This window comes from Catharus ustulatus, chromosome 1, assembly GCF_009819885.2.
Source record: "Catharus ustulatus isolate bCatUst1 chromosome 1, bCatUst1.pri.v2, whole genome shotgun sequence".
Taxonomy (NCBI): domain Eukaryota; kingdom Metazoa; phylum Chordata; class Aves; order Passeriformes; family Turdidae; genus Catharus; species Catharus ustulatus.
The window spans coordinates 153,841,706-153,861,927 of record NC_046221.1 but is presented as its reverse complement, the minus strand read 5'-3'; the positions used below and the strand labels follow the sequence as shown (position 1 = coordinate 153,861,927).

General features: G+C 42.8%; 1 protein-coding gene across 5 annotated transcripts in view; it reads left to right on the top strand.

Annotated features, from left to right (window-relative positions):
• ASAP1 (ArfGAP with SH3 domain, ankyrin repeat and PH domain 1) overlaps window positions 1–20,222 on the top strand; it is a 177,659-nt gene that overhangs the window by 17,165 nt on the left and 140,272 nt on the right. For 4 of the 5 annotated variants that reach the window (XM_033086257.2, XM_033086019.2, XM_033086183.2 and 1 more), the window contains exon 1: window positions 14,585–14,680. The exons of the other annotated variant lie outside the window; for it this stretch is intronic. The gene's annotated coding sequence lies outside the window, so the exon portion shown is untranslated. Of the gene's footprint in view, window positions 1–14,584; window positions 14,681–20,222 lie in introns of those variants that run through there. 5 annotated transcript variants of the gene reach the window in all.

Here is a 20,222-nt window from a genome sequence, read left to right as displayed (position 1 = left end):
ATGACCTGAGGGCAAGTAGAGAAGCTATTCTTTTTTCAGAGGCAGCCTGCTCTAGCAGGACGGTGGAGATTAGCAGAAAGATGTTAAGTAGGAGGAAATATGCTTGTTTAGAGAAGATAAGCGGGAGCGGGTGGGTGTGTGCTTGTGTGTGTTTCACTGTACTGATCAAGGCAGTTAAGGTGATCCACTGATCCACAAGCAGTGGTAGAGACAAAAATCCTTCATGCAGCTTGGGGACAATGAAGAAGAGGCAGAAACCAAAGGAGAGTTCAATTTAGGAAAGGCTGGTTTGCAGGTCAAGGAAGATGAAACAAAGCTAAAACCCAGGAGATCTTTGAATTGAAGAAGGGCTCATTTTTCAAGCTTGAGTCTACGAGCAGTGGTGATGTTCAGCAAGGCAGCCCTTGGGTATAAAATGAGCAAAACTCTTGTTACACCATTAATTGTACTGCACCCAGCAGCTGCAGCAACAGACCTCACTGCTGATCCTGCAGGAATTTAAGCCCATGAGTAATCCCATTTAAATTAATGGGATTATGCCTCAGAAGTGTAGAGCTAAGCATATGTGTATTGGTTTGCTGGAGCAGGCCTGGGGTGACAAGTGGGCTCACAGAGTGCCCTGCCTGCTCTCTGTGCTGCCATCCCACAGCTCCTGCTCTCCCATCCATCCAGCCACTGGGAAGGAAGACTACAGAATGAGCTCTAAGGTCTCCAAGGAAAACCCCCAAACTGAGGGAAGTGACACAGTGATTCACCATTGACTGAGTGCCACCATTGAGTGGCACCATTTCCTCTGAGTCAGTCCTGAACAAAAGTCCCAGCACAGCTTCAAGAAGGGAAACTGCAGCTGGATGTGCGGTCCCATGGAGGAGATGGAAAACAAACATCCTGCTGCTGACCGCCACATAAGGTCTCAGTAGCTCATGTGGAGGGTTCATTTTTTCACCCTGGTGTTTCTGGCCAAGATCCAAGTGCTGTAATTCCAGCTTTCTGGTTCACCCTCCCAGCATGGGCTCGTGCTGTCCTGTGGCCTTGGTTGCATTTCTGAACACCAACGAGCGGCTGCTGGAGCCCTGATGGGTGAGGGACAATGACTCTGTACACACAACAGACGACCCAGACACCCCTAGAGAACGAGCATGACGTGAAGAAACAACACTGCAGCCTTCACTATGCTGAGGAGAGCTGTGGTTTGTATTAAAATCAGACAATGCTCAGCATGCTTGACTACAGCAAAGTGGCTCCTCAGCCTTCGCTGACATTGGAACAATTTGTGATTTTGCTACGTAAATGTTCCCTTTAATCCACTCCAACTCTTCAGCTCTAGCAGTGAGCTCAGGGAAAAGCTGTGAACATGGTGCAGTGCCTTATGTGAGTAATGCACATATTACATCCTGCCTATGGATGTAAGAGGAATATTTCACCACTGCAATCTTGCTGTCAGCATGCAGCATGTTTGAGAGGCTCCTGATTCTTGGATGTTGGCCAGTCTCCTCCAGAGCTCTGGAGTTAACACTGCCATCATCTGATGCATTGTGTCACACCCTCTCTTGAGCATCAGGAGCTCCTAGAAAGGAAAAGCTCAGACAAGGAATCAGTCACTTAAGTCATAGGTTATCAGAAGTGAAGGCTACCCATGGCTTCCTTCCTTTTTCCTGTTTTCTGCAACCTTCTTCTATGGCAGTTGTCACCATATTTCTTTAGGTCAAGAACAGTCAGATGACTCCTCCTCATATTATTAATTATTATTATGAAAATATTTAAGTTTTCTGAATTAGAAAGAGTGTCCCAAATGTCAGATATTTGACTGGTTTGATCCCCAGCAATTCAGTTTTCTGGTTTTGCATGATGTGAACCATGCAAATACATGTTTTGACTGGTTCAAAATCCCTCTTCTTTTAAATATAAACAAATATTAAAAATCTGATGACAAAAGCTAACATTAAGTAGCTGGAAATCTGAGATAGGTATCAGCTAAAAGGAATTTCCTGCTGCTACTATGTGTATTTCTACCTTTAATCACTGTCATATTATTTTGTTATCCCTGCTTGTCCTCCATGGCATGATATGAGCATATATCAGACAGGTCCTAAAGGAGCCTTTTGGAATGAATCAGTCTTTTAAGATTCACTTTTTTTTTAAGAAGTAAATAATGTTCAAAAAAGTTATATATTATTTTATTTATTGAAATACTTTTCCTGGGCAGTTATATGTAATGCTAACTTTACCTTTCTTTCCATTTTGAAATTTCAAACATGCTTATCTCAAGTCCAAATCTAAAAAAAAAACCAAAAAAACAAAAAAACCCCCCTTTTTTTTCTTTATGTGAAAGTTATTAGCATCATGCATTTTAAATTAATGGGAATGGATGTGAATGTGTTACTTTAACAAGAAACAAGCTGGTATGTCCGTAAGCAATTAGACTATGTTAATAATCTGTAATTTATCATGCCAAGAAATGACAGAAGCAACTTCTCAACTATATAAAAGTGTCAGGGGTTTAGTTATGTTTCTTCTTTAGAGAAAAGATAACTCACATGTCCATCTGGATCTAACTCAGCTGTTGTGAAAAAGCAGCATCAGCATCCAGAAGAGCAGAAACAGCAGAGTCAGAGTTCAGGTCCCAGTGCCATCCTGTTGTTTCTGCAAAAGCAAAGCAAATGACCCTGGAAAAATACAGCAGAATACATCAGGGAGAGGTGTTATCCTTGGCTGTAAAGCTCTCTCTGAAGTAATCACTGTGGATGTTGATTTGCCTTTCTTTTATTTTGCTTTTAAGTAAGATCTGTGATCCTGTTAGCATTTTGTGTGTCACAGTGAAACTTCACCCCAGAAAGGGACTGGAATGGAGACTCTTCAGCTGTGGTCCACGGCACAGTGGTGAGCTCACTGTGCCTGCAGTATGCTGACTTGCATCCTGGACTTCATCTGAAAGGAGCAGAGCCAAGGGAAGGAGAAGAGATGAGATAAACAGTAAAAGCAGAAACCATGGTCAACTTTTACAGGAAGGTCAATACCCATATTCCTCTAAAGACCTCTTAAAAAGAGGCACAAATGCTTTTTCAGTATGGTGTTCCATGTAATGTAAATTGCCACAGGGATGTTACACAATGACTTGGAGGAGAAGTGCCCATGAGGCAATTTCTTTATTGAGATGTGGAGCTCATCACAGAAAAGCTGGAAAACACCTGTAGGTGTGGGAATAAGTTTCTACTCGTATTTGAATAATATACTCTGGTCATTGTGCTGGCTTTTTTTTTTGCAGATGAGATAATTTACCTGGCATTTAGCAGAAGAAAAACGATTAAACCACACATTCAAGATTGCCCATGATGATCAGAAGCCAAGAGACATTGGCAAAGGAAGGAAATGAAATGTGTGAAATGCAAGAATATGCCAATCTTGAGATGCAGTGCTAGAATTGGCTTTAAATGAGCCATGTATGTCATATTCCTTATGAATAGGTACAGCACTGAATGATTCAGAAGTCTGACCTGAAGACCAAGGGAGGGAAAGTTTCCTATTGGAAACTTTGGATTACAAGCTTTTGCAAGAAGCATCATTGATTATTGAAATAGCCTCAGCCATATGAAACCCCTGAGAAATTTAGTTCACTATGCTGTAGCTATTTCTGCCACTACTTCTATCTTAGCTGTCTGTCTCAGGCTGATTTATTTTAAATAATTATTTCTTTCTGGAACTTTAAAGGCTTGAGTCATCCAAGATGATGAATTTGCAGGGAAAGCTCCTTTTCCACCTCCTCCCCCCACCCCCCCATTACAGCACTGTGGAGGTCTTGTACATGAAACTTCACTCCTCCATTAGCAGAACTTGAAATTTGACAGTGGCTTGAAATTCGACATTTGAATATGGATTTTCAAACACATATACTTTCACATATTTGAAAGTCAATATACACCACAGAATCGCAGAATAAGCTGAACTGGAGACCCACAAGGATCATGGAGTCCAACTCCTGGCCCTGCACACACCATCCCCAAGAGTCACACCATGCACCTGAGAGCATGGTCCAAACTCTTCTTGAATTCTGTAAGGTTGGGGCTGTGACCACTTTCCTGGGGAGCTTTGTCCAGTGCCCAACCACCCTCTGCTTGAAGAAACTCTCTCTAACATTTAAACTAAACCTCCCCTAAGATTCCTCTGACACAATTTCAGGCCATTTCCTCAGGCCTTGTCACTGGTCACCAGAAAGAGAGATCAGTGGCTGCCTCTGTGCTTCTCCCCACAAGGAATGAGGTCTCCTCTCAGACTCCTCCAGGCTGAGCAGACCAAGTGACCTCAGCCACTCCTCACACAGTTTCCCCTCGAGGTCCTTCCCCATCTTTGTTGCCCTCCTTTGGACACTCTCTGACAGTTTAATGTCTTTCTCACTCTGTGTCCCCCCAAACTGCACACAGGACTGCAGGTGAGGCAGCCCAGCCCAGAGCAGAGCAGGACAATCCCTGCCTTGCCTGGCTGTGATGCTGTCCCTGATGTCCCCAGGACAGGGCTGGCCCTCCTGGCTGCCAGGGCACTGCTGGCTCATGTTCAGCTCACCACTGACCAGGACCCCCAGGCTCTGCTTTCCATCCTCCCATTCCCCAGTCCCTCTGCACATCCAGGATTGGCCCATCCCAGGTGCAGAATCCAGAACATTCCCTTGTTGAACCTCACATGGTTGATGATTGCCCAGTCCTCTGATTTGTGAGGTGTCTCTGCAGGGCCTCCCTGCCCTTGAGGGAGTCAACAGCTCCTTCCAATTTTGTATCATCTGCAAACTTGCTCTGTATCCCTTCCAGTTCTGCATCCAAGTCATTTATGATGATTCTGAAGAGCACAGTGCCTAAGAAAGATTTAGGTTTCCATGACCAAAATTGCCTGAGACACCCTTGCTCAGTAGGATATGCCAGCCCTGAGCTGACCAGGGCTGATCTAGACTGCAGCTGGGTCAGGGCACAGACATCTGAGAACTGCAAAACTCACCCCAGCTGAGAAGAGAGGGAGGGTAAATCAGGGATAAATCAAGAAGTAAAAACTACGTGTTCACATATCCAACAGGGATGGGAAGAAACTTAAGTGACCAAAGATGGGGAATAGGCAGCTCTCCACAGCTCTACCCACGCAGCTTTAAGTGACTGATCTACACTCTCTTACAGTATGGCTATGGTATATTTTACAGTATGCATCGAATTTTAATTTTTCTGCGCAGATTTCACAGCCTTCCTTCCTCCTGTGGCTTTTACTACCCAAGAAGGGAGAGAGGCGGAACAAAAAGCTGCAAAGCAAAGGGAGTGTGGGTGTGAGGGGGTTTATGTGTGCTTTGGGTTTGAAGCTTTGGCCTGAAAAGAGATATTTCTGTTAACAGACTACAAAAGATGGATGATTTGCTGTACTGAAAAAGTTAGAAACTCCTGCAACGTCAACACAGTTCATGGAAAGTTAAGAGGGGGCGTGTTATTTTTAGGTGCTAAGTAATTCACAACATTTTGTGTTTAAAATAAAATATTCATCTGTATCATTATGAGTCATCTTTGTTCAGATAGTTTACTAAAATATTCTCCTTATGTAATACTATCATCCAACATGCCTGAGATCTCTATTTTATTTTAAAGTTGGTGTACAACAGAAAGCCAACAGATACATTTGTGTTTTTAATGTTAACGGTGAAACAATAATTCAGGTACAGTCACTATTAACAAGTTGTAAAATGTTGACTTCCCTTGCTATATTTTCAAATATTCTGTGTCCTTTCTATTATTATTTTTCTTCTGCAGTTTATGTGCTGTACTCCTGCAGCCAGGAACATGTGTTTCCAATTACTTGAGCTTTCCATACCAGCTTTGCGTTCAATAGCAACATTTTTTTTAAGGTACAGCTCCTCCTCCCACAGAAGTTAATATTCCTCTCATTTTTCCTGCAGCTAACAGCAGTGGCTCTTGATTTCAGGCTTATTTTAGAAATCATTTGATTAGGAGCTCCCCCAGACAAGAATATTGCTTTCTTCTAAACTTCTTGTACATTTTAAGTGAGGAAACCAAGTTTTCGTATGGAATGTATATGAAGTCTTGAAGCAAGACAGGGAAAACTGATGTAATCCAGTCTGCCGTGCATGACATTTTCTCTAGTTTCTTATGCAGCAAGGAATCCAATTTGACCACTACAGCCACAATGGCAGAAATATGAGACATCATCCCATCCTTAAAATTCATGCTTAGGCCTTAAAAATCCCATTCCTGGAGCATCTGTGCAACCTGTGTCCGAGTAATGTTTTGTAAGGACATACACTGTGATTATGAATGGAGAATTGAGGCAGAGAGATGCTTTTGCCTCTATGTTGGCTTAGAGCTCAAGCTTGTATTTGACTTTTCTGCACTTTTCTGCACACTTCAATGATGATTGAGGAGGGATATGAAGCTCCTTGAGGAGGGCAACAAAGCCAGTGAGAGGGCTGGGAGTCATGTCCTGTGAGGAGCAGCCCTGGCTTTGTCTGGTTTGGAGAAGAGGAGGCTGAGGGGTGACCTCGTGTTCTCCAACAGTTCCTGAGGAGGGCAAGGGGAGATAGAGGTGCTGAGCTCTTCTTCCTGGGATTCATTGGTAGGACATGGAAATGCTTTAAAGCTGTACCAGGGGAGGTTTAGACTTGATATTAGGAAGTGTTTCATGGAATCACAGAGTCATTTTAGGTTGGGAAAGACTTTTAAGATCTTCAAGCCCGATCATTAACCCAACACTTAAAATTATCCAACACTTACCATTTATCTGTGGTAAACTACTACAAAGTGCCCTAAGTGCCACATTTACTTTTTTTTTTTTTTTAAATACTGCTAGGTGACTCAACCACTTCCCTTGAAAACCTGTTCCAATGCTTAACCACCTTTTCTGTGAATATTATTTTCCAGTGTCCAATCTAAACCTCAGCTGGTGCAACTTGAGGCCATTTCCCCAGGTTCTGTCACATGTTACCTGGGAGGAGGAACTGACCCCCTTGTTTCAGTTATAGAGAGCAATAATGTCTCTTCTGAGCCTCCTTTTCTCCAGGTTTAACACACCCAGCTCCATCAACTGCTCCTCATAGGACTTGTGCTCTAGACCCTACCCCAGGCTGCTTTGTCCTTTTTTCAACATGCTTCAGAGGGTGTCAAAACAGTGGAACAACCTTCCAAGAGGGGTAGTCAACACTCCAAGCCTGTCAGTGTTGACGAGGTACAAGGGCATACCCTTAACAACATGTTGGTCAGCCCTGAAGTGGTCAGGCAGTTGGACTAGAGGAACATTTTAAGTCCCTTCCAACTGAAATATGCTATTCTACTGATTATCTGCATCAATTAGACATTGCCTTTCACTCAGGCTTCAGTCTGAGAAAGGCCAAGGGCTCACCATACAGAAAAAATTCAGACAGAGAGCTGGAAATCAGGATGCAGACTTTATAGACAGTGCAAACACAACCAAAATAAAACACCTAACAAGAAAATGGACCCTAACCTGAGGCAGAGTTCATCAAGGTAAAAGGTGCAGTCAGAGAGACCCAGGCTGTGTCTTGTCTAAGCAGAAGGTATGGGGCAATGTTTGAGTCGAGTGGAGTAGGTTACTGCACATCCTTTCATCCTGCTTCAGGATGGGATTAAGACAAAACACAACTAGACTGCAGTTTGGCTGTGCCCTTGTATTTGTCACTTTAAGCAAAGCTTGGGTGATTTGACCAAGGCCAGCATAAAAGCTTGAACTTGGCATTATCCATGAACCTGCTTAATGAAGCTTCATTAACAATTTAATCTGCCTCCTAGGACTGGATAGGGATCAGAAGGGGCAAGCCACTGGGGCAGTGTGGTCTGGGCCCCAGGCAGCAGAAAGTCCAGTCAGGAGGTGTTAAGGTGTTTGGAATAGGTTATAAATCTCTGGCCTTTAGTCACTGAGTAACCAAAGATTGACTAGCAGATTTCTCACCTGACCTCCACGAGAGGAAAAGTCACGATCCCTTGTTTGCATGAAAAGAACCACATGAACACTACTTTGTGGTTGCCCTGAGTGCTGGGGAATACAGATACCTCCTTCTGAAGTACAAAGCTGGTGAAGCAGTGTGTGCTGAAATTACAAGGTAGGAATGAAAGATATTTAGCCCAAGAAGAGTCATTCAGAAAAGGGGACTAATTAACACAAGGTGTTGTATGATCTTCCTCCATGGATGTGCTTTGCAGACCTCAAACAGATGCTGTGTTTGAAACCTCCAGTGATAACATGGCAGAGCAAAAATGAGAGATCCTGGCTGAGCCAGGATGAGTGTTTCAACTGCTGAACACTTGCAGAGGGATTCACAGCAAGTGAGAGTGGGATGAAGGCAGCCACCACCTCCCACAAGAGATGAAGGAGCTTTTCCCAAAGAGAAGCCTATAACCAGAGTGTAAGCCAGAACAGTGATGTGATGAGGAGAAATATGGAAATTAGACATCTGCAGAGCCCATTCCTTCTTTGGGGAAGTGCTGCAGTCTCTGCAACAATAGTGAGTCTCTTCTCTAATCACTATTTCTCCCCACAAACCTCTCTAGTGCTGGTCCCAGGTGCATTGGTAGCAGAGGACAGGCACTGCAGCCCTTCTGAATATGGGATGCAGCAGTTTCTGATTCACTGGGTCTAACAAAGGCCACCCCACCATCCACACTGCCCTGGTTTTCTCCCTGCAAAAGTCACATCTTTCTGCAGCAGTCCCAACCCTCTGCTGGGCTATCTCCTTCTCATCTACATGCATCAGGCCATAACACAGCAGACTTCTATTTTACCCTTTGGCTTTTTTTCTCAGTCCTATTTCCTCATCAGCATTCTAAGGTTTGGATTCTGATGACACACACATGCATATGAATAAGCACAAAAATATAAACTAATCAATTAAAGTTATGGGAATAAAAATGGATTTGAGTTTATCTTCCTCTTTGTAGGCATGTTTCCATGATGGCCATCACTTATTTCCAAAAGTTGTGAATATAATTAGAAACATTATTTTCCCAGTGGCCTTTAATTTTCTGGACCATTCCAAAGCTCTCCAGGCTAACAACTCATGCTCACAGCCTATCCAAATATTCAGTTGCATCCAAATATTCAGTATTAGAGCATGTGATGCTTGCAGCATTTATAACAGTGTTGACTCTCACATGTCTATGACAAGTTTCATGGCACCCATCCATATTTTCAAATGCTCAGCTCCTTGTGATAAGGGATTGACAAGAAATACAGCACTAATTTTTATGTATACATTCAGTCTTTATTTGCAAAAATAGCTTTAAATAATTGCTCATATGACTTCCAAAGACCCAGATCATGAGAAGCTTACATCTCTTTTTTTAAAAAATCCCCTAATTGCTAAACAAATCTGGTGATCAACTGGGGTTTGTCATACTGTTTGTTAATGTCTGGAATTCTTGGCTTCTGTTTGTCATTTAACTTTTCTGTAACAAACCAGTGACACCACATTGAGGAGGCATCTTTTTCAACCATCCTTATAAAGGAAACCAAGGAGAACTTTAGCGACAATTGGAGAATAAGGCTGGTGTGACCCTCACATGTCCAAGTTGTCCTTCCAACCCAGACATTTCAGCTCAACTGACATCCTAGAAACCTATAGAGAACGATGTAGAGAGAGTCAGATTTCTTCACACAACATTTTTATTGCTACTTGGGTCTGTGGTGCATAATTCAACTTATAGTTGTCTCTCAACATTATCTGGACTGTCCCCATATCTTTGGAAAAAGATGAAGCCAGCAGCTACTCTGACACCATGGGGACCTCACCATGTGATGTTTGCTTTCTTTAGTACCCTTTACTTTATATTTCTACACAGTGCTTTTTGAGCAGAGCCAGTAAAAAAAATTGTTCATGTCTTTGGTTTCCTCCCTTCACATGCCACATTGGAAAGAAAATAGGGGGGAAAAAAGAGGACTATGAAAATACTCCCCATTTTTGCCATAGTAACAAGGAACAATGAAGGAGAGGCAAAAAAGGAAATACTTCAGGGTTTGGGGTTTTTCTTATTTCATAAAAGGAAACTAAAAACAGTTGAAATGAAACATGCACAGCCTCCTGTGCATTAGTGCAGCCTCTAGGTACCACTAAGGGTCAAGTGCTTCTTGTCAAGGCAGTTTCTAATGCCTGGACCTTTTCATTACGTCAAGAGGTGCTATTTGCTCAATAAATGTACAAACATGTTGTTAAAGCTGTTAGAACACAGCTTCTGCTGTATTTCACTGAATGAACAGTGAGGAAAGTGGCAATGTTTCTTGTGTAATGCAAGGGCACATGGTATGCTGCTGGATGGAGGGGGCTTGGTGCTTTTCCTAGTGCAACATTGCCAGCAGGGATGCTGATCTCAAAAACAAACCTCCTTGGCTGCTCATTTAGGAAGGAGCAGGACTAGTAATAAAAGTGGCAGGGATCTCCAAGGAAATGTTAAAATTGAAAGCCAGTGCGCAAAGAGATATGTTTTGTAGCACAGCCAGAAGTCTCTAAACAAGTTAATTACTGAAGTTTTCAAGAAAAATAATGTTTATAGCTTATAGTAAGTTGTGTCAGTGTTTATACAATCCTTTTGGATAGTGTTTTCTACACATTTTCTCTAATGTTTGCAGAGTTTTAGTACATGCTCTAGTAAATCTAGATAGAGTCACTGTGTGATTAGAGAATGTGGTTTTAGCATGTCACAGTATTTCTCTGGCATCCAGTTTCTGGTAGCTAGAGAGAGAGAGGTCTGGGATGGCTGAAACACAGGGCTGGCCATGCTCTAAAGAGAAAGTACATTAGTTTCATGTGAATATATTAAGCCATTTTTTTCAAGGATGTGAAGCCTCCAGGTGACTGAGGAGTGGACAATGACAAAACTGGGACCTGAAATTTCTCTATCCAAATGTTTTAATTATTCTGCTGAAATCTTCTCCAAATCCAATAAGTACAGTGGTAAAGAACTAATCTTTATTTCAAATCTATAATGAAAACAAAACATTCCTAACTCCTATAATGATAGGGCTTGTAACTGAAACATGAAAAGTAACAGAACTTGGGGCCTCATAGGTTGACAATAACTTTCTTGAGCATTTTGTTCATGATCTCAATAATGATTTCATATACTTTATCTTTCACATGCATATCTAACCATTTTTTAACTGACTTACCTTCACACTGGCCAGTGTTCTTTGTGGAAGAAGTGACAATTTTGTTATCAGCTCTAGGAATACACAAAGCTACATCCTGGGGATATAGAGTAAGTGATCAAAAAGCTCAGCTGCTGCCAGTACATCAAGGGTGGATGTGGTCCAGGGTTTTTCCCAATTTAAAAGCAAGTACCTTCACATCTGTACTGAGTAAGGCCACTGGCCTTTTTTTTCCTGAGGTGATGGGAGATTTTTTGCAGCTGCTGTGCCCTTCCAGGACTCTTTATCCATTCTATAGCTGTAATGATTCTGCTTGCCTGACTTTGAAAATTTCTTTCTACCCCATTTCTGCTGGAATGTTTCTGTAAAGGTTAGTATTGTTAGCTTCATTATTTTGCCTACCATGCTATCTCTGTTCACCCTTTTTCTAAGGATGGACAACATATTTTTGAAGAGTTTTTCAACACAAATGTCTCATAAAATTAAACTTTTCACAATAAGCACAGTCTTTTTTTTACTTAATTTTTAACTGGAATAACAGAAAAGTATAATTTTTTGGTGGTTCTTCCAGAAATTGTTGGAGATGTATTATAAACTGATAGTTTTCCATTGAATATAAATTATTCCCCCCGACTCTTTTGAAATTTTTTTTTAGACAGAACCCCAGTTTTGCAGCAAGCACTTGCTCTTCTGCCTACAGCCTATTGAAGGAAGCTGGAGGACACTGGTCTTTTTAATTATTGCTTTATCCCCTCTCACCTTGACCTAACTCTGCCCTGGTAGGGAATGTTTGCCTACCTCTAACTGATTTACAGCAGATGTTAGTGGTAATAAATTATATCCCACTTCCCCCAGCTTCTTTTTTCTCCTAGAGCTGCTTGAACATTTTCAAATGAAAAGTCTCTCAATCTTAAAAGGCTTTTTTGGTCAAAATGCATATTTTGAAGTCTTATGCTTATTTTCACTCTTTTTAAAAAAAAATTTCTTTCCAGTTATACTGAAAAGGCTGCACTTTATATCTTTTCTCTATTTTTTGCTTTCTTTTTGCTACTGGAAAGAGTGGCACTAAGGGGAAAATACAGGAAAAGAGAAGGTGAAAAATACTATGACAACAGAAGAACTTCTATGGAAAAAAAAGTGAATAACTGAAATAGCTCACTGGCAAAGCACATGGAACAAGAAAAAAAAAAAGAAAAAAAAATTCAACCCTGACATGTTTTAATTTTTCCCTGTTTTTCCACCAGTTCCCTCATGACATCATCAAGCAGCCATTTGGTCCTTGTTTCATGCAGCACGTGCTAGGTAAAGCAGATGACTTCATGCCTCTAAAGTCAAGTATTTGTTCTCCCAGCTCTTTGCACCGATGCAGCCACCAGTGTTCCATGCTCACAGGAACTGACCCCCATCACCAGCCTCATGCTTTCCAAAAAGTAGTAGGAGAATGACTGGGAACATGAGGACCCAACTTGAAAGATATTTTCAGAGTCAAAATTAGGCTGGAGACCAGATGAGAGTTCCTGACATAGGGATGCCCCCAAAGCCTCTTTTTCCACCCCAGTTCTGCTGCCAGGCTCCCTGCAACCAATGCAACCTAAATCCATGGTCCAGGCATGATGTCCAAGTCTGGCCAGTTCCAGGGAATCCTGTAACCAGTGATGGTTTGCCAGAGCTTCTGTCTTTGAAATAATAAGCAGAAATCCACTGCAAGTAGTAGAAGGTGCTAAAGGAGGCCTTTTCCTATAGTGCTCCTATTTTGTTCCTAGCCAGAAACTTAATATAATGATACAGGTTAATATTGCATGTGGGACTCACATTAGGGCCATTTCAGATGAGATAATTGCCAGTGCCTTAAGTAAGTGCACCAGCCAGTCAGTGGATATTACCTGTGTGTCTAATTACTGCCACCAGCAAGTGAAATTCAGGGTAATAATTTTTTTTTTTTAAATTTATTTCTATGAAGTCTTAGGAGAATCAGAACATCTAAAGGCATGATGTTTTCTTTCTAACATGCTTTAGGTAGGACTTTCTCAAAAAGTCAATTTTCAGAGGGAGAAAGCATTTTTGTAAGTGGGCCCTTGCCTTAGCAGTCCATAACCTCTGGAAAGCAGAGAAGGGTGTATTGTCCTCCTCTAGGAAACAGAGTGAAGTCCGCATTCTGCAAACATGCAGGGGCTTAATGGTGTGAGTGTAATGCTATAAATTTAAATTTGACAACTCTCATGACAACTTCACTTTATTAATTACATCTATGGGAGCAAGGGGTCAGATCTATACAGTATTATTGCTTCTCCTTGCCTTTGTAAGTAGTTAAGAGCTTCACATTAATAGTGCAACCAAGGTAGATCATATAAAATAAATAAATTAAGCAGTCTAAAAGTGATATTTTTATGATGACAAGTGAACCACAAGACACAAAGAGCAAATATTCTGAAAATAACCAACCAAACTTGCTTCATCTTAATTTTGCTGAAGGACTGCAGAGTTTGTTCCTCAATTCATAGAATCATAGGATGGTTTGGATTAGAAGGGTCCTTAGAGGTTATCTAGTTCTAGCCCCTCTGCCACTGAACTGGATTCCTTGACCAAATGGCATCGAGGGAATCTCCAAACTGCCCTGCTGTCCCTACAATTTCTAGGGGAGGAACAGGGGGTCCCCACTGTACCAGCCTGGAGGAAACCATCCAATATCCCCCAATATATGGGAAATATCCCACAGACAGCCATAAAGATCTTGTTACAGCAAATTCAAGTGGAGAAAGCACCAGGCAAAGCCACCTCAGGACTCCCAGGTATCCACAGTCAGCGGCACACAGGAGCTGGGGCAGGGCTCAGGGTGCATCTCCTTCTCAGAGGAGGGAAATTATGCATCTTTCCCCTAAAGCAGCCCCATGTAGAAACCAGTGGAGTTAAAAAAGGCGAGGGCAGGGCTGAATGCAGGGCTGCTGCTCAGACTTCTGAGCGCTCAGGCTGCAGAGCCCCCCGGGCAGCTTGTGTTTGCAGTCTCGCATGGCAGATCTGATTTCAGGCTCAGCCATGGGCAGGCAATGGGTTAACAGGGACGCTGCACGTTAATGTATCTGTGCAGATTATGGCATGTTTATCCAGTGTTCAGATTTCCTGTCTGAGTGTTTGGATTTCCTGAAATCCCTGCTATCAGCCCAAGTGCTGTCCACTGAGCAGACCTTTTTCTCTCTCTCTCTCTCTTCCCCCCACCCCCCTTTTTTTTTTTAACTTTGCTCACATGGTAGGTTTTCCTTCCTGCTCTCTTTCCAGTTGTAGTGCCTGTGTCTCCTCACCGGTCAGGACATTTATGGATGCTGATCAACACTCTTAGACTCCAGAACTCTGACGACTGCCGTACATTGGATTTCCTTTTTACTATTATTATTTGATTTCACTTTATTTTATCATTTTGAGGCAAGAAAACCTGAAGAAACATGCTTTTTTTCAGCTGCCCACGGGACAATATGTTTTAGTCTGAGATGGAATAATGGCCTTAGTCTCGAGGACCAGATCTGGAATGGGAATTCAGACTGCACACATCCTGGTGAGTTACAGCGCGTCGGGGCTGAGCGTGGCTGGTAAGGAGCAGCGCCGAGACAGGGACAAAGGCTGAGCCCCATCCATTCACTGTGGCTGTGGAGCAAGCTGAGAAAAGCAGATGGGTGAAGCTGAAAGTCAGAGCTTTTTCCAAAAAAAACAACTGAAGTCCATTTTTCGTTCCTGAATATACACACACACTGCTCCACAGCCCAGATAATGTCTAGGTAAACTTCCCAGCAAAATGTGTAAGGCCGGATTCTGTGAGTCCTTTCTCATGTAAGAAACTTCTACTCACGTAAACAACCTCAGTGACTTTAAAAAGAGCTCATTGCAGAATGGGGCCCACATTGTAAATTGCAATGTCTCACTCTCAGCAAAAATTAATTTTAAAAGAAAACTGAATCTTTTCTGATGGTCTTTGCATGTTTCCTTGACATTTTACATTTTATTGTGGATTGAGATTTAAGTTTTTAGAAGAATCTGTGGGCCAACTATTTGCCCTATTGTCTCTTAAATAAGTTTGCAGTAGGAGTGACAGTGTATTCCATGCAGCAGTTCCGGGAGGCCAGAAAGGGGCTTTCTGCTGGTGGAGGGAAAATGCTGAGTGCTGTGCTGCTCTGAATGAACTGGAAAGCTGCATTCAGACATGGGGCTTAGTTAAGGTTTTAGCTTCGTTTCTGGATGTGAGAGTTTGTGATGACATTATCAGCCTTAGGTGGTTTTAGCTAAACCACAGTCACAAATGCAGTGAGTTGACCAGTCTCAAAATCAGCAACTCAGAATTTGAAAAGAAAAAAAAATTCCCTTCAGGCCTCTGGAACAGATTTCATTATTGGCATCCATGGAAGTGTTGCTGGAGTAAGTTGTGGAAGATAAAGCATCATCACTGTTGCAACTTTTGTTCTGTCCCATGGCTGGAGGCTGTGGTTGTGCTGAACATTCCTAAGCTGCTCATTGGAGCCAGTCCAGGGATTTGATTTCCTAATTGTAGGGGAAAAACGTGTTTCAGAAATTGCTTAGATGTAGGGAAACATCTACAGGAAAACCAGCTTTTTATAATAATTTTAGGTTTTTTTAATAGTAATTTTACTGATTTTCTTAGACTATTGAACAAGTCCTGAATTCTAGTGTACAGCACTGCATGTCAGAGAAGACACTTTGATATTTAAATTTGAGGGGGTTAGTAGGACAGAATACTTTCCTCCTTACACCAATAAAGGAAAAGATCCATTTTTTCTGCAAAGCCTTCAGATTTGAGGTTTTAAACTAACTGCCTGGTCTGCCAGCTATCTGTACAACCCTTTGAACATGATCCTGCTGCTCATCTTCTGTGCTAAAAGTGGAATGTGTTCTGGAGGAGCCAGACCAAACTAATGTCTTGTCTGCCTGGGAACCTCCATGAATTCAGTTTTAATTATTGACATGGGGCAATACTGAAACTGGTGGCATTTTATGCACTGAAAGGTCGGTTCTTGCTGTGTATGTAGGATGTACTCTTGTTCTAGTGGGTTGACTGTAAAAAAATGAAAGGGGGGCCAAGGAACCCCTCAGCTGAGTCAGACTGGACTGTGCCCTGCCTTGCAGTTACCATGCAAATTGATGGTCTGTGGTCATGGATGTGACCAAACTGGCTGTATCAGAAATGTGCTCCTCTCAAAGCTGGCAGAAGAGTCAAATGTCATCAGTAATCCACAAACTGCAGAAAACACAGATGAGGAGTCAGGGGAAGTCTAGACTCATCTAGGCCTGCCCAAATCTCCTAGCTTTGGAAATTTTATTGGCCTTCCTATGAGCAAGATCCTTAAGACTGGGTCAGCTGTGGGATTTTTACCCCCTTTTTGCAGGGCTGTCAGAACTTTTCTGGTTTCAGCCAGGTTGGGAATGCTGTGGGAATACTTTTTCTGGTGGTATTTTGGTATTTCCTCTTCTGCTCACACCCAGAGCAGGAAGCGCAGAAGCACAACCTTCAGCTCATTGTGTACGGGTTTCTTTTTATAAACCTGAATTCTCTGCCCGTCCCCCTCTCCTTTTTTTTTTTTCCCTAATAGCCCTCACATATGATTAAGGCTCTACTGGATTTAGACTGAGAGTTTTTTATATATTTTCACATAATAATACTAAGCACTCAGTAGTTCCTTGATAATTCCTTAATAAGTGACTATCACATTAATATTCAATTGTCTAAATGCAGTATTTGCAATCCCATGGTCGATAATGTCAATGTGCCAATGTCCCCCAGCAGCTGCTTCTGCTGGTATTTACTCCTGAACCTTCAGCAGCACAAGAACTAACTGGCCACCAGGACCTACCTACTCAGTTGCCCATGAAGAAATTCTGCAAATTCTTCTTTTTTTTGTAACGAACTTCACCATTAAACGCTCTAAGATTAGACACTTCATGCTTTAATGTTCTTTCCCTCACTCATTTTCTTTTTCTGCATCAGTGAGGAGGTTCAACTCATGCGCCCTCACTCCATGTGTCCAACTCACTCACCATCACGACTGGCAGCCCTCCTGCCTTTCTTGCTGTTGTTGGCAAGTATGGATAAACAATTTTGACAGGTACAGAGTCCTGCAGAGCTAACTTCATAAGCAGAGTGATGTTTCACTGCTCAGATGATAGATAAATGGACCAGAGGAACTAAACCACTTTTACTGAAAACGTCCCTTGCATCCAAAAAAATTTAACCCTTCTTTTTCACGCTGTTTTCCTTAAAAAGAAAGGAATTCAATTTTGTTGAGAAAACAGATTACATTTGGATTGGATCTTCCCCCTCAAGACTATCCTAACCACACTGTGAGCCCTTAATTTGCCATTTTAGAAATGAAAATAAAGTTAAGATGGATCTTAAGGTTGGTCTCCATGGTAAAATAATTATCTCCATCCAGGTCCACTTTTAGGAACACTACAGGAACAGCTCTGCCAGTCACGATTGGAAATTCTCTCCATGAATTTGTAAGACAATTTGCTCAACAGTTTCATAGGGTTCAAAAATACAAGGAAACACAAGCAAGGGGAAGTTAGTTCAGTTCTCTAAAATCCTCTGTAACTTAAGAAGATTTAAGCAGATGCAATACAATTACTAAAGGGATTTGAGTTCTGTGTTTCTTTTGGAGTGTTTCTTTTTCTCTTCCTGTTGACTCCAATTCTTTTTCTTGGGCTTTGGGGAGCTGCAGAGCTCTGGAGAGGGCACGAGGAGAGGGATGGATTGACAGCCTGGGTCATTATTTCAGACACTGATTAACAGCAGGTCTCAGCCCAGACCACACATCACTCCTCCCATGTGGCACCCAGGAGCCAAGCTCCACCATGCTGAACAGGGCGAGATGTGAAGCTCCTTGGCTCCCCCTGAACCCCAAAGCTGGGCTCAGCCCCGCCAAGTGATGTTTTTAGTGCATCCTCCTCTATCTCAACTGGAGTTAACAAAATCCATCTGTCTCTGTGAGTCAGCAGAAAAGTATTCAGCTTTTATAAGAGTTAAGGGACATGGGATAGGGCAATGTCAAAGCGCGGAAGTCTTCCCCCAGCTTGGCACTTGCACATGATGCAGGGAGAGGGGGTTGCATTTTCAGTTCCTATTCACCAGAGGAGCTGATTTACACCAGCAGAGGATGTGGCCCATGGTGTGCGTGGCTATGGCTGCTGAACAAGGCTCCTTTCATCAGCAAACACATGTGCAAACGGCATCACCCAGCACGCACTGTGGCACGGCAGCTGCTGGCACTTGAGGAAAGTCAGAAGATAACTCTATTTTCTTCTCATCAAAAGCAAAATGAGGAAGTCTCCCCTCTCCTCTTCTGCCCCCACTGCTGCCACCCTGGCTTGAGCAAGTTGATCCTTAGGTATTTGTGTGGGGGTTTGTTCTCAGTGGTTAACCACATAACAATTTGAAGCATGTGGCTCACTCAAAAGAAACTGCCTTTAAACATTTGCAGGCTGTAATTGTGTTGGAGAGAGCGAAGTCCCGGCTGGAGGCTGCTGGCCACCCTGGGGGCAGCGGCAGGAAGCCCTAAACATCCCACAGCAAGATCCCAGGAAGAGGAGGGAAAAAGCTGATTTTATATCTAGGAACTTCTCTTCTTGACAATGCTCTACAGCCAGCACCAGATGGTCCCACCTCATGTTTTGTGTCTTTGCTTGGTGTGTCAGAGCAAAACACCCAATGGGAAACAAAACAGGGAGAGAAGGGGTGGCAACAAGGGGGACAGTGTTTTGGCACACCACTTTCATAAACAAAGACAGAGAAAAAATAACAAAGAAATTGGAGATGCTTTGCTGTGAAGCTGGGAGTGCCTGAGATTGCTGCATGATCCCTGGGGGAAAGGATGAGCCAGGTAGTGTGGGACTGGAGAGCCAGGCTCTGCGGGGCATGGGAAGAAGAACTCAGTTCAGGGTGGTAAAATGCCTCATTAGAGTTCTTCCACCCCTTAAACCTGAATTTGTTGGGCAGAGAGAAAGACTGGAGAAAGGAGATGAGCAAACAAGATGAGCAGTTGTGCTTGCAGAGATAAAGACCCCAACACCTGCAGGGTGCCTCAGTGCTTGTTATCCCAGAGCTGTGGGGATATGCTAACATCCAGTTTTAAAGAGTCTGGGGCTTAAATAAGCCAATAAAACAGAAGATTGCAACATTTCCCCACGGGAGAAGATGTCTGTGAGACACTCTGCAAGCAGTTTGTGAGCTTTTAATTGCCAGCTGATCCAGTGCATCCTCAGTCCATGGTTAGGAGAGCTTCTCCTTGGCTACACATATACATGCTCCTAAGTGTTCATTGTGAAAAATAACAAGTGCAACTAATCTTCTTCACCCAACTACAAGCCTCACTTGTAATTCAGCAGGTAAAAATAATGTATCTGTACAAGTGCCAGAATGGCACCTGATCTAGGAAAGCAAATGGCTTTTGGAATGTGGCCTTAAGGTTGAAAAGTTAAACTCATTTGAAGAAAGGATAAATAAGGCCTTGCCAAGTCTTCTCTCATGGCTACAGTGACAGAAGCTGTAGCCTGGTCACACAGGGATGGGATTAGATTCCAATTAGAAATTGAGATGTGCCCCCAGGTCCTGGGAGGACCTGCAACCCCACACATTCCCCCATATCTGTTTCTCCAGTCTGGGGAGAAAATAAATCAGCTCTTAGTTAGTGGCTGAACAACACCCCTGGGATTGTCACCTTCTGTCTCTGAATTATAATATGACTGTGGGCAAGTCACTGCATGGCACTACCCAGACCAGCAGCAGGGGCAGCATGGCTAGCTCCCACTTTCCTTTTGTTCATCTCTGCAGCAGCCAGAAGGGAGCATGTACATGGGAAATGCAGAGCACATGGTTGATGTGCTCCTCAGAACCACTGGGGCAAGAAGAGGGAGATGTCTCCTGCCAAGCCTGGCTCGGCTTCATGTCCTTTTTATAGCAGCTGGCCAAGTGCACAGAGAGCAATTTTGTCCTGGCCAGACTTGCCAGCCAGAGAGGCAGCAAGACATTTCAGGCACTAGGACAACCTTACAGTATCTGGATTCAGCCTAACACCAAGCCCTTAGCACAGTGC